At 37.8% G+C, this 14,465-nt stretch overlaps 1 protein-coding gene across 6 annotated transcripts in view; it reads right to left on the reverse strand.

Annotated features, from left to right (window-relative positions):
• The window catches only part of MYO9A (myosin IXA), a 496,830-nt gene that overhangs the window by 400,438 nt on the left and 81,927 nt on the right, over window positions 1-14,465 (reverse strand). The window contains exon 2 of one of the 6 annotated variants that reach the window (XM_054041536.1): window positions 4,898-5,024. The exons of the other annotated variants lie outside the window; for them this stretch is intronic. The gene's annotated coding sequence lies outside the window, so the exon portion shown is untranslated. The remainder of the gene's footprint in view (window positions 1-4,897; window positions 5,025-14,465) is intronic. 6 annotated transcript variants of the gene reach the window in all.

A 14,465-nucleotide genomic window follows, 5' to 3' on the forward strand; every position in this document is an offset into this window, starting at 1 on the left:
AGGAACTAGGTAGCAAAGCATGATGGAATCACCCCCTGAAAACTGTAATTAAAAGTTTCTATAGCCTCCCAGTGAGCAGCCATGGGCTTTACTGTAAGAAGCCCTTTTTCCTGCCCCAAGAGAGGCGGACCACTCTCTGTCTTGGCCTGTTCCAACTGGTCTCAAATAGAGATGTACAAAACCGGTCTTTTTAATATGTGAAAATGTTTGCGCAAATATTTTGATTTTGTTCAGTTTTTTAACCATATTTGTATTTTGATAAAAGTTTCCATGGAGCGGGGGTTGGGGGGGGCAGGGTGGTAGAGAGGATGCATGTATGTTTTAAAAAAAAAAGCAAACTGGAAAAAGCCCTACTGTTTCACTTCCTCTCATACTTTTGTCCATTGGAAAAAGTGGAAGAAAAAAAGTCAACTCTCACTATTTTTCCCCCACTGAGGGGAAGTCAAAGTATTACACTCTCTCACTTTAAAAAAAAAAAAAAAAAACGTTGGAGGCTTTTTGGATTGGCTGTGCAATCTCAATTCAGCCTCCTTGAGCATTGCGGTACAATCTTTAATCAGATGATCACAAACTTTTTTTCTCCGCTTCAAAAAGTGCACAGGATGGATGGTGCTCTGGGAACGAAACAGGATTGTGTAGTGAATGATGTTATCTGTAGGACCCTGACTCAAACTCAAAGTTGGAAGGTGTGTGATGAATGAGGCAGGGGATTGCAGGAAGAGAAAGGCTGGTTTTGTGATCAGGGCAGTTTGAATGCCATCCCAGATTACTGGTTTCTATCCTTGCCTCTGCCAGAGTTCCTGTGTGCTGCTGGGCAAGTCACAAACCAAAATGTGCACAGGCGGCCACTGTGTGTTCCTCATTTTCTAGGTATCAGCTTGAGACACACATGCAAATCAGACCTCAGAATTCTGAGAACTCACAAATGCAACAGAGATCAATGGGAGCTCTGCTCCAAATCATGTAAGTGTTGTAAAATCCCAAGTACTCTGAAAAATCAGGCCCAAGATATCAAAAGTGTTAACTAATTTTGGGTGCCCAATTTGAAACAATGTCGGTTTTATTCTCTGTGCCTTCATTCCCTTCGGTAAAATGAGGCTAACGCTATCAGCTTGCCCTACCGGGGTGTAGAGATGATGAAATCATTAATGTTTGTAATGAACTAAGATGCTACAATGAGAACTTCATAAAAAAGCCAAAGAAAATTAATAATTCTGTATTCAGGGCAGGCAGGATCTGGATGGTGTGCAGTGAATACTGCATGGAACCACAAACACTGAATGATGAGGATCACAAAATATTGAATAGCTGCTCATTCAGTGATCAGTGTCCCGTATGCTGAATGAGGCAGAGGTCCTGTGGAAAAAATTGTATATGATCACGTCATTCAAGACTTATAATATATACGCACAAGGGGCCACCTTAATTTTGATGTTTTCTAACTTTTGAGTGCTTGACTTTACCAGCTTAATGTTCTTTTAATGTAGTTTAGGCGATATATAATTGTAATGAAGAAGGTTTATCCCAATGTCTGATACAGATGTTCAGTTCCACAGAGGATTAAAAAAATTATGGAGGAAAAACTCCTTGCATAAACATTTAGGAATTGAGACCTGTGAACCTCAAAGAATGAAATAAGACAGTGTCCTCTGTATGAACCTCTCCTGCAGATGACTTCAAAAGTAGGAAGAGAGATCCCAGCCATGGATGGAGAGTGAAGATACTTATTTTAAAGTTAAAGACAACAATATATACACCTTTCCTTTATCTCCACCTTCAGGGCAGGACAAAGCAAGTCTGAAAGCACGCACACAGACTGAAAGGAAGAATGCATTGTGAAGGAAGCTACAGGAGTTCCAGAAAATATCTCCCATTTAATGGTTTCCGTAATCACACTTCAGAAATATTTCTGACTCAGTGGTAAAATTAGTAGTCTAAAGGTTATTTTCCTATTATCTTATCAAATAAATGTCTACTGTCATTTTACTTCAGAATCATGGACTGCACACAAATCCATACTACTTATTGCCTGAAAAAGTAAAGGGTTTAAAATAAATCTTACACATTCAACATTATACTTTTGTACTACACAGTTGGTGCCACATGTAATTTTTCAATGAAGTAATGACTTAATGGGATTTTAATTTTGTTTATTTCTGCAATGTGAATTTCAATCCTTTCTGACTAATTGAACAGCTGCTGGTAACTAAAGTAAAATCTGCTTTTTGATAACAGTACCCCTCAACTATAGTCAGAGTAAAGGATCTTTATAAAAATGAATGTTCTCTATTGTGTTTTTAAGAATCTTTTTAAAGGATCTTCAGCTGATCCTCTTGGCAGTACAACAACCCTTGACAAATCTATTTAGGCCTGATTCCACAGTCCATTCCTATTCAAAGCACGTGTTTAAAATAACCGCTAGGCGTAGAGAGTACTAGGTCAAAAGGAGACTTCTCCCATCAACCTACCTACCCCCTCTTGGGGCGGTGGAATACCTACGTCTACAGGAAAATCCCGCGCGTCACTGTAGGTAATGTTTTCAACTGAAGTGCTACAGTGGAGCCGCTGCAGTATTTTAAGTGAAGACAAGCCCCTACTGTGTATGTTAAGAATTAACATACTAGGTAAATACTGTGGCAGAGCACTGCCTATGAACACTGATAGTGCTCAGACTCAGGAGGGAAGGGAGCATCTCAGGAGCTCTACAACAGATAGGGAAAGGGAACCTCTTATGTTTAGAGCTCAGGAGCTTTACAGGACTTTAGGGACAAGGTACCTCTAACCCTGCAGAGCTCAAGAACTTCAAGGAACAAAGAGAAAGGGAATGAAGCCACAACCACACATGCTACGCACTCTAATTCAGCCCCGAAGGCATTCATGTCAAGTCAGACAAATCTGGCTAGTCATGTATTGAGTGGCATGTGGAAGGATACAGTAGAGTACTCTGGTACTGTATTAGTCTGAACACAGTGAATCTCTAATTTTTAAGTGTCATCTAAAATAAATGATAGTAAAATGAAAATTATAGTTTTTATGGGGACAATATTTTATGATTTCTTCATAAAAATGCATTATATTGATACATATGAAAACACTATCAAAGAATCATAGAATATCAGGGTTGGAAGGGACCTCAAGAGGTCATCTAGTCCAATCCCCTGCTCAAAGCAGGACCAATTCCCAACTAAATCATCCCAGCTAGGGCTTTGTCAAGCCGGGCCTTAAAAACCTCCAAGGAAGGAGACTCCACCACCTCCTTAGATAACGCATTCCAGTGTTTCACCACCCTCCTAGTGAAATAGTTTTTCCTAATATCCAACCTGGACCTCCCCCACTGCAACTTGAGACCACTGCTCCTTGTTCTGTCATCTGCCACCACTGAGAACAGCCGAGCTCCATCCTCTTTGGAACCCCTCTTCAGGTAGTTGAAGGCTGTTATCAAATCCCCCCTCATTCTTCTCTTCTGCAGACTAAACAATCCCAGTTCCCTCAGCCTCTCCTCATAAGTCATGTGCTCCAGACCCCTAATCATTTTTGTTGCCCTCCATTGGACTCTTTCCAATTTTTCCACATCCTTCTTGTAGTGCGGGGCCCAAAACTGGACACAGTATTCCAGATGAGGCCTCACCAATGTCGAATAAAGGGGAACGATCACGTTCCTCGATCTGCTGGCAATGCCCCTACTTATACAACCCAAAATGCCGTTAGCCTTCTTGGCAACAAGAGCACACTGTTGACTCATATCCAGCTTCTCGTCCACTGTGACTCCTAGGTCGTTTTCTGCAGAACTGCTACCTACCCATTCGGAGGCAAACACGATCAAAGAAGGCAGCTAAAATGGGTAAGATTTGCTTTCTAGATTTCTATTTTCACACACTATTGGCTGGATATAGATTTTTCTTTTAACTTCTCCATCAGACAGAGGTAGTCTTTTCTACAATTTTATTAAAGAGTTCCAAAATTTCTACTATTTACATTTCATTAGCCTGATTCTCAGTATGCAGGCCACCTTCTTAGGATAATTCAATCTATTTTATATAAACAAATGAACAAACTATTGGATTTCTTGTATTGTCCGCAAAAGACTACAGCAATAATTATTAACACAAATAAACAACGCTACAAATGGTGAAACAATACATACAAAACGGCTACACAAAATTTACTCCACAAAAGGTTACTGAGATTTAAGAAATCAGGTCAAGTGATCTCGTTAATTTCAAATCCTTTAACTATGATCTTTGATATAACCAACAAATTAACCAGTGGAATTCGGCACTGCTTGGACAAGATCAAACAATTTTACCGTAAAATAGATGCTCTCTCATTTACCCTGATATTACAGATCTTTCTCATTTATAATCCATAATGAAAAGGGTACATTTTCAAACCTCTCTAATGATAAAGTTCTCTAAACTGTATCTTTGTTACAATCATTATTAGAATTAAACAAAATATTTCAGTGCTCCCAACTCATGATTTTATTTTGTCTTGTAATAATTGGTGCTATTTTTAAACCCCCAGCTTCCTGGAGTTGTGTGAATACATGAAAATCTCAGCTTTCATTTTTAAAGTATGTTTCTAGCCCTCATGGATGTAGAGAAAAGCATGAAAATGTGTACCCCTAAAGGCTAGAAAACCACAAGGCAAATAAAAACAATCCAAAATGTAATTTAAAAAAAAAATTATTTTAAAGTCAATTGTAATTTTTTGGAGCCTGACTCAGGTTTTTTGAACATTTGGGGCTGGCAATACTGACATTAACACATCTAGCTTACAAAATAGCTAGCTCTCCAAAACACTTTTCTTGTATCAGATTCTCTGAGTGCTACTTTCTTATTTCTTTAACATATGTATAGTAATCAAAATCATCAGTTAAACAAATTTATACTCTTACGGTACCCTCCAACTCTTCTGTCTCTGTTCTGATCATTTCCCAGTCTTCACCATGCAGTGAAATTAGCTCCACTCCCATCAATGAAGTTGCTGATATATTTTCCTTGTGGACTCTCTGATACTGATAACTTTCACCAAAAAAAAAAAAAAAAAAAAAAAAAAAAAAAAGAGCAAAATCAGCAACCCCAGCACCAATTTTATGTATAAAGCTTTCCTTCTTTTCAACTTCTTTGCAAATACCAGTTCCAAGCTCTGTCTCTCTCTCATGACACTTCTTACTTCCACAACATGCAACAACTTGGCTCCAGCACAATACAGCTTTTTATTAAATCCTTCAGCTGTTCATAAAGAATTAAACATCTGCACATTACCATTGAAGGCAGCTCTCAATTAACTGTGAAATAAACATGCGTTTTTGTCCCAGCCTCACTATCACTTTCTGCTCTCTCCAGTTTGCACTGTAGATTGAAATAGGAAGGCAAATTATTTCATGAAACAGAACCACCAGAAAAAAACTGAAAGGCAAGCCAGCCCTCAGCAGCATAGTCCATTAAATAGCTGCAGTCTTGTCAGCTGCTCAAGGCTGGAGTAAAATCTTATACTGAAAGGAAGGAGGAGATGACATCATACACTATCCTTTCTTCCTAGCAAGATCCACCCACTTCACCCGAGCTCAGTACTATAAATCACATAGTGTATTTCTACACCGTTGACAGTGTACAATAAAATAAGAAAAAAATTATAGAAAATTGCTTTGCAAGAAAACACCTGGGTGATGTTCAAATTCACTTAATACACTAAAATTTAGAGCAATTTTCTTATTAAACATATACCTAAGAAGTATCTGCAAAACTACATGTGCTCAATATGTCCCAACCTACAAGCCTTAATTTAACCACTTTTAAATACTGATTGAGCAACTTCAAAACCCTAAAGAATAACAATCCCAAAACAGTTTGTTACATGGGGGGGTAAGGAGGGAGCTTATAAAAAAAGATTCTAGAGGTTCACTCACCATCATGAACCAAGCTTTCTTGCAAACTTTTAAACTGGTAATTCTCTTTTATTCCCCAAAGCCTCACCCTTTGCATAACACCACGCAAGGCTATTAAGTGGAGTATGATAAACATGGTTGCATGCTTTTCACAGCTCCCTTCATACCAAGCGAACAAACGTTTGTTACAATTAGTAATCAAATGCAAACAAATCGCACGGTTACTCATCCTCTTAGAATAGATTATCTGTTTCAGCAAGCCGTCCAACAGAATCCACCTCCTTTTTGAGAGGGGCTTTCAAAATGCTTTAAAATGTAGTTTACTTCATGATAGCTTTCACAACTAGTTAATTCTGGAATGGATTAAACATATATCACATGATCAGTTAACCTACAGGCTAAGGCATAGCACCACTTATTTACATTTTAGAGCGTTTATCCCCCAAAATTTTTCAGATGTGAATTCAAACCAAAAATCAACATCTGCCTGGTTAAGAGCCCAACAGTTTTCATTTTTTACAAACCAAATGTAACTTTAAAAAATGCACTTGAAAAAGGTTATTTACTGAAAGTCATTGAGTTTAGTGCTGTACAAGACAATCTGGGACTTCACCAAGGAGATTATAATCTACATAGAGGGACAACATGAAATGCATTGAGAAACAGAGGCAGGTTCTACCTTCCAACCTTTTCCTCCAAAACAAAAGGTTACAAAAACCATCAAACCTTGGAAATTAATACAAATTTAAAGTGTATTTCTATTCTGGAAAGTAACTATGTAGAAATAGCAATTTCTTAGTCAATTAGTTCTGATCCCTGCTTATATTCAGTCATATATGCTAACTTTAAAGACAGAAATAAGTTTTCCCTGAATGGACTATACAGCCAACAAAGCAATCTGGATTCTAATCTCCTCCCTACACATAAATTAAATAGTTAACTAAATTCCACTTGAAAGTCAAATTCCAGCCTATTTTATAGTTGTACTACCTGAGGACAGAATCTGGCTTGCAGAATCTTTTTGACTGGCAATGAAACATTAACAGGAAATTAAAAAAAAAAAAATATATCATACTGCTACTTGTAAACTGAGCAGACAAACATGGAATCTCACAATGTCATTTTTACAGTCTCTTTTCAGAGTAGAACCACACTGAAAGGCCATGTAGAAAAGTTCTTGTTTAGCTAAAATTGCAACACAGGTACTACAGATGGTACTGTAGTAACCAGCTCACATTACACTGCTCTACAGCCAAAATGCTTCTGAAATAAATGTAGGCAACCTTTACTAATTCTGGGTCACTGAGAACGAAAATGATGCTTAAAATTGTTGATTGGCTCTAGTTTTCAAGATATGCTATTGGGTCAGTATATACGACCCTTGACTTGGGAATGGCGGAGGATAAGTGAGTTATAAAGGGAAGGGATCTCAATTTAAACCAGAAATGACTAAAATACATCTTTGACTGGATCTATGAATAAATCTATGACTGGGTTTGGACAGTACTTGCTTTTTAAGTAAAACAATGAATGATGCAATCTGAAGCTGGTATTGCATCATACATGATATGAATTGTATCACGTTATTCCTAGAAGTCATGGATGATGCAATCATAACGAAGCTTACATTACTCTGCTGATCAAATTGCCCTATATCAGCTCTAAAAATCATACAGCGTCGTGCTCTCTTATTTGTCAGTGTTTGATTTTGCAGGACACATTTCTGTTTAGCCAAAGTGAGCAGAGATGCCTTGTACTTGTGTGAACAATGCAGATAACTTCTGCTATGTTTGTGGTGAAGTGACTTTTGCATAACAAAAGCGCAGTATAACCATTATGGTTAAGAAAGCCTATCACCTTTATTTTGGCTGCAAAATGGGATATCAGGACAAGAGGTGGGCCCCACACATACGCTGCAACACTTGTGCAACAAATCTTCACCAGTGGTTGAACAAGAAAAGGAAATCTATCCCTTTTGCAGTGCCAATGATTTGGAGAGAGCCAACAGATCATACCAGCAATTGTTACTTCTGCATGGTGCCTCCAGTTGGGAAAGGTGTGTCAAAGAAGAAAAAGTGGACTGAGCATTATCCAAACATTCCATCAGCTATATGCCCAGTATCCCACGGAGAAGGACTGCCGGTTCCTGATGCACCAGAATCATTCTCACTTGAGTCAGACGAGGAAGAGGATGAAACTTCTGGTCCTGAACCATCAATGTCAGAGGACCCACATTTTCTTCCATCCTTCTCCTCTGAACCACACCTCATAACACAAGGTGAACTGAATGACCTTGTCAGGGACTTGGAACTACCCAAGAGTAAGGCAGAGCTTCTTGGGCTCCAGACTACAGCAGTGGAATCTCCTGGCAGGTGATGTTAGGGTTTCCATGTTCCGTGACCGTCAAAAGGATCTTGTCCCATTCTTCTTCATGGAAGGTGATCTTGTAGCCTGCAACAACATCGATGGTGTGATGGTAGCCCTCAACATCGTTCACGATCCAGATGAGTGGAGACGGTTCATTGATTCATCGAAGATGAGTCAAAGCTGTTTTACTGCATAATGGCATTGTTTTGCCATCAATTCCAGTTGGTCATGCAGTCCATATGAAGGAAACCTATGACAACATGAAACAACTTTTGAGGTGCATAAACTATGACCAACATCAGTGGCAGCTTTGTGGCGATTTGAAGGTTGTTGCTCTCTTGCTTGGTCTGCAGACCGGATACACAAAGTACTGCTGTTTTCTCTGGGAATGGGATAGTCGTGCAAGAGATTCCCACTACATCAAGAAAGATTGGCCACTCCGACAGTCATTGGAGCCTGGGAGGAAAAGTGTTCAGCATCCACCACTTGTTGAATCAAGGAAGATTTTTGTTACCACCCTTACACATCAAACTGGGTCTGATGAAGAACTTTGTCAAGGCCATTGACAAAACACAAGCAGCTTTCAAGTACCTCCATGGAAAATTTCCAAGGTTAAATGAAGCTAAGATAAAGGAAGGTGTCTTTGTTGGTCCTCAGTTTCGTGAACTTCTTCGAGATGATGCATTTGACCATGCACTACGTGGCAAGGAAAAGACGGCATGGAAAGCCTTCCAGTTAGTGGCAATAAATTTTCTTAGAAACAAGAAGGCAGACAACTACAGGTTGTTGGTGGGAAAACCTCAAGGCATTCAAAAGCCTTGGTTGCAACATGTCACTAAAGATACATTTTTTGCACTCTCATCTAGATTTTTTTCCAGCGAACTGCGGAGCAGTGAGCGACAAGCATGGCGAGCGATTTCATCAGGACATTGCAACAATGGAGAAACGCTATCAGGGCAAATGGAGCCCATCAATGCTTTCAGACTATTGCTGGACAGTGACAAGAGATGCTCCATTTAATGAATACAAGAGACAAGCCAAGAAGCGCCAAGTAGACACTGACTAGGACTAAACTATGTACATAATAGTTTATTGCCTTTTGTTTCATAATACATTTTATTTATATAACCCTTTTGCTGATTTTTAAAGTGTTACATAAACAGGACAGGTGAAATATTATCATGTGAAGCAACCATAAACACATGAAAAGACCTAGGTTTACAATTTAGGATTAAAACTCTCTACTATCTACACAATATACATAGACATAAAATGTAAAAACTTAAATATCTTAGAAACAGTAGCCAATCAGTTGTTTTAATTGTCATATTTGAATTCAGCACATCAAAATACATAATAAATAGCACATTTTTATCTCTGAAGCAGACGACTTCTCAAAAATTGTAGACCAGTGTTATTACAGTGAGAAGGGGGAGAGGTACTTAGCCCACTATGAGGGCCAACATGCAGCTCATTTCTAGAAATCCCAGGGGAGCATCTAGTCCATGATTGATAACAGTAACTAGTTCACATTCTTGTAAGAGTGGGAGGAAGCATCTAGACTAGAATATAATAAACCAGATCAGAAGGATGAGTTTTCAAGTCAATCTCTCTAGTATGAAGGAATCTGAATGTTTTAAGATATTAAATTGTCAAACTTAAGAAAAAGTCATTTAGAATGTATTGCCAAAACATTCTATGCACTTATGGCCCAATTCAGCAAAAGATAATTCATCTAGCTACCACATATGGCAGCAGACACTGAAAAAAAAGTTGGCTTGTGTGGCACAGAAGTCAGATACTTTTACTAAATCTGGCACTTGCAGAAAAAAAAATTGTTCTAAATACAGGGATGTATGATGATATACAAAGAGTGGCACAAACAATGGATTAAATACATCTTTTGTGATAAATCCAAGCATGTCAAGGAAAAATCCTGCAACCTTAAAATGACACTGTCAAGTAAGCAAGCATCATGCGACAACAGGATGTCTATTAAACTCTAAAGTACTGTGTCTTTGATGCATGGTAAAGTCTGAGGCTAAAGGCAGACTTTTTCTAGCATCCCAAGAAGCTAGAAACTTCCCAAGTATCACAGATGCCAACTTCGCTAAAAATCATTGCCAGAGCAAAATGGCCTTGTTAGCTGTTTTAGCAGAGCGGCCACGGACTGCACAGGCCATGAATATTCAATTACTCTCAATAATTAGTGGTCCTCACAGAACTAAGCTGAGGCAGATTGGTAGGACAGTACTGGGAACTTCCACTGCTCATCTGCACCTAATATGTAAAGCACAGGCTTCAAGGTATAGTGATATTCTAGCATATTACATAGGCACTAAATTTCACTCGGAAGGAAAAAAATGCTTTTTGCACCTCAGCAAAAAACTAGTCCATCATTACAATCAATTAAAGTTTTTTTTCTTTTAACTGATCTATGCTAATTCTGAAAAATAAAATTGGGAGGAATATTTTCTGAAAGTGGTATTATAAACATAGATGCAATCCTTACTCATGCAAACAGCTCCAGGGTGTACAAAAACATACATCTAAGAAGGTTCTTTAGCACTCATAAAATATGTAACAGGTGACTTGATAGAAAGAAGCCTGCGTTATCTTTAAAAGTCTAGTTGAAAAATTTGACTAGGGAAATATTCAGATACCTACAAAGATTAATATTAAACCCAACAAAAGATTAGATTGAGAACTTTGATATATATATTTAGAAAAACAGGTTCCTACTTTAAAATGTCATTCATAGGGTGGGAACCACTTATGTAATACAGTTAACGTTTGACCTGCATGGCTGGGTTTATTTATCTTTTTATGTATTAACTCATCCTATGGCAATGATATAAAAACAAAAACAAAAAATTAAAAATCAAGTCTTCCTCGCAAGCATTCAGTCTCTGAGACAAATAAGTAAATGGTCACTATTATTAATCTGGGCACGTAGGCAAAATATGAAAGGAAAATGTAAGACTTGTCCCCGTCCCCCCTTTTTATGTTTACATATGGAAAAATATTAAATATAATTAGTATAGCAATACACAATCATCTAGTAGAAAGAATAACAATCTGATCTCAAAAATGAGAAAAGACCCTCCTTCTTCTACACTTCACTCACTTCTATTAGTAGTAGTCACACAATAAAAGAACTATCTACTTTTAAACTATCCTGAATGTGGAAATTGAGCATAAAAGCATGAGTACAAACTGCAACCACACAAACTTTATTATATACTATATAGTGCATAATAGAAATGGTTTTAACAGAGCCATTATAAACTGCAGAATTCACCACCTGCAACAGGAATCTGCTCTAGTATGTTTGCTTTCATTAAAAATAATTTCTAGCTAATTCTAGAAAGTTGACAATGTGACCTGAGTGCAAATTGATGTAGCATTGATTTCCTGTGTCTGCTAAGAGTCTGAAACCATAACACAGAAATATGTATTGCTCCGCTGATTTCGATAGACTGTGGAGTCTGAAATCTACAGGTGACAATTTAAATTTTAATATTGCTAATTTCATTCCTGATCCAGCTATGTTTATTCTATAAATACTAATTATCTTGCAAACCCCCTGTACTAAAAGCACCAACTGCCCAACCTCTTAAACACCAAAACCTCTTAAACACGGTCCACAAAAATTAATAAAACACAGAAATGTGGGGACAATTATACATAGGATCTATTCTACTGAGTGTATTTCTCATTTTTACAGTTCAACATTATCTTAAAAATGTTATCGAAAGCTGCTGCAGAATTTCCAACCTGCCACAGAATTTGGTTTCAGCTTGCCAGAGTATGCAGGGCCTTGGTGGACGCAAGCTTGTTTTTAACAGGTATTTCTTTACTAATGTCCACTGATGTTACTAACTCAACATTTATTATTAAGAACATTTATTGTGTTAGCGTGTAGAGGTCTTCTGGGCCAGGGTCCCATTTTGCTAGGTGCTCTACAAGCATGCAGAGGATAAGAGACCCTGACCAAGAGTTTACAATGTTTATGCTCTATGCAGGCAATTCATGAATAGCACATGGGCTTCAAAAGGGCTCTACTATTCTGGACCTTTTTTGTGCATAGAAAATGTATTTATTAAAAGATCTATTTTAATTAGGTTAGTTTTCTACTGTTAATATTTAATATTTAAAACCCATCCTTTTAGTCGTATTTTAAAAGGACTCTTTCTGCCATGGACTTAATGCTCTTGAACAACAGTACATGTATCCCTTTGGGGAGGCAATGCTTCATTTTTCAAAAGTGATTCCTCCAGCTGATAAAAGAATGACACTGGCTTCCTCCAAAGGGAATCTTTCAGTCTGCCTCATCAGGAGGGAGAGTGAATTTTATGATACAGGATCTTAACTAGCAGAGGATGTAAATGGAAGACCTTTGGGGCTCTGATAGAGATGTGGAAAACTCTTGAGGAAAAAATATTCTCTATATCTTTGAAAGTTGTGGTTTATTGTGTGGTGTAGACAATGTACTGTTGAAATATATTTGTTCCTTTAGCGCATATGCCATCTGTATTAGAATTTGTTTCCTTGTGTATTAGAGGTGATTTCATTACTACCAATGGGAGTGATGGGTAACCAAGGTACCAACAAATTGGGATGAATTCCAAGTCTACTCCAATGTGGTTCACCCCTGATAAATTGCAGCATGATAGCCATGTGAGCAACCAAAGGAAACATTTTGAAACCTATACAATAACTGCTGCAAAAGTTATTCTGGTGCAGCAGTAGCGGCAGCTGCATCATAGTTAAACTGAACTTTGTAATGCAATCTTAACTGGAGCTTTAAACCTTTATTTTTGTAAAAATGTCAATGAACTGGCAAAAACTGAGTCACAGAATATAAACTTTGAGCACAATTTGATTTCTTCATGGTGATTTGATGAAAAATGAATGATACAAAGAATAATAAGAGCTTTTTAAAAATCATCCCTTTTGGCAATTTCTTCCTGGATTGTCTCCTTTTCTTTATACCCTGTTTGGAAGAAATCTAAAACCTTTTGGGATGTCTTGATATTCTAGAAATCAGCACATGAGAAGCAACAATATCAGTTGTACACAACAGGTAGTGTCTGTCTACTGAGCATTTTATAAAATTTTACCCATAATGGTACAGAAAACATGTGCATCAAGGCAAAACCACCAAATTTGATGATCTGTTGCAGTATGAACAGCATCTCTCACTTCCAAGGATAAAAAAATAATCAGTGCACACACTTTATAAAGTTTTGCATTAGAGTGCAAGTTTGATGAAGCTGTAGTATGTTAGGGGTTTGTTTTGTTTTGGGGGGGAGTTGGTAGCTGTTGTAGATGGAAGTAAAAGCCTTATGGAGTTGTGGTGTGCATTATCAATAGCTTTGTAGGCAGCATGAAGATGGAAAGGAATGCACAAATCCTTCTGACTTCTTATTTCCAGTTGTTTAATGTTTTGGGTGGATTCACTGTGTGCTGTCACAACCTTAACTGCAACAGAAACTGTAGTTTCTGTTTGCCAAAATGCATACAAAAGTTAAGGAAAAATGTTTTTGGACCATCACTTTTCTCTTACCTCCATTCCTCTATATTCATGTGAATTACAATTTAATTACAACCTGTTTAATATTTTCTGTTTTCAGTTTCTTTTTAACAAATAACATCTTTTGTATGGTATGAATAACATTAATGCCATTATTATAATCCAATAAAAGGAGTTAAACATATTTCACCATAAAAATATACATATATCGTCATATCAGGACTCAGAGGAAGAGAATAGTGCTACGCCTTTGTACTGACATACTTTATGCACATTGTGGGCAAAGTGTAAAACAGAATAGGACTAACGCTCACTAGTGAAACCACAGATTAGTGGATGCCAACCGGCAGCAGGGAAAGGCAGTTGGCCTTCCAGAATGCATCCTTGGTAAAGACACTTAACATGTGTGTAGTCATAAAATGCACAGTCATTTTTTAAAGTCTACTCGCTATCAAAGCGACTGCTGCTGCTATTCTTCAAAGTATCAGAGGGGTAGCCGTGTTAGTCTGGATCTATAAAAAGCAACAGAGGGTCCTGTGGCACCTTGAAGACTAACAGAAGTATTGGAGCATAAGCTTTCGTGGGTGAATGCCCACTTCGTCAGGCATCCCTTTCAGACAGGAAATTGAAGAGAGAAGGAAAAAGGAGACATGGGATGGTTACATTAAAAAA

Source organism: Malaclemys terrapin, chromosome 10 (assembly GCF_027887155.1).
Source record: "Malaclemys terrapin pileata isolate rMalTer1 chromosome 10, rMalTer1.hap1, whole genome shotgun sequence".
In the NCBI taxonomy this organism is placed as follows: domain Eukaryota; kingdom Metazoa; phylum Chordata; order Testudines; family Emydidae; genus Malaclemys; species Malaclemys terrapin.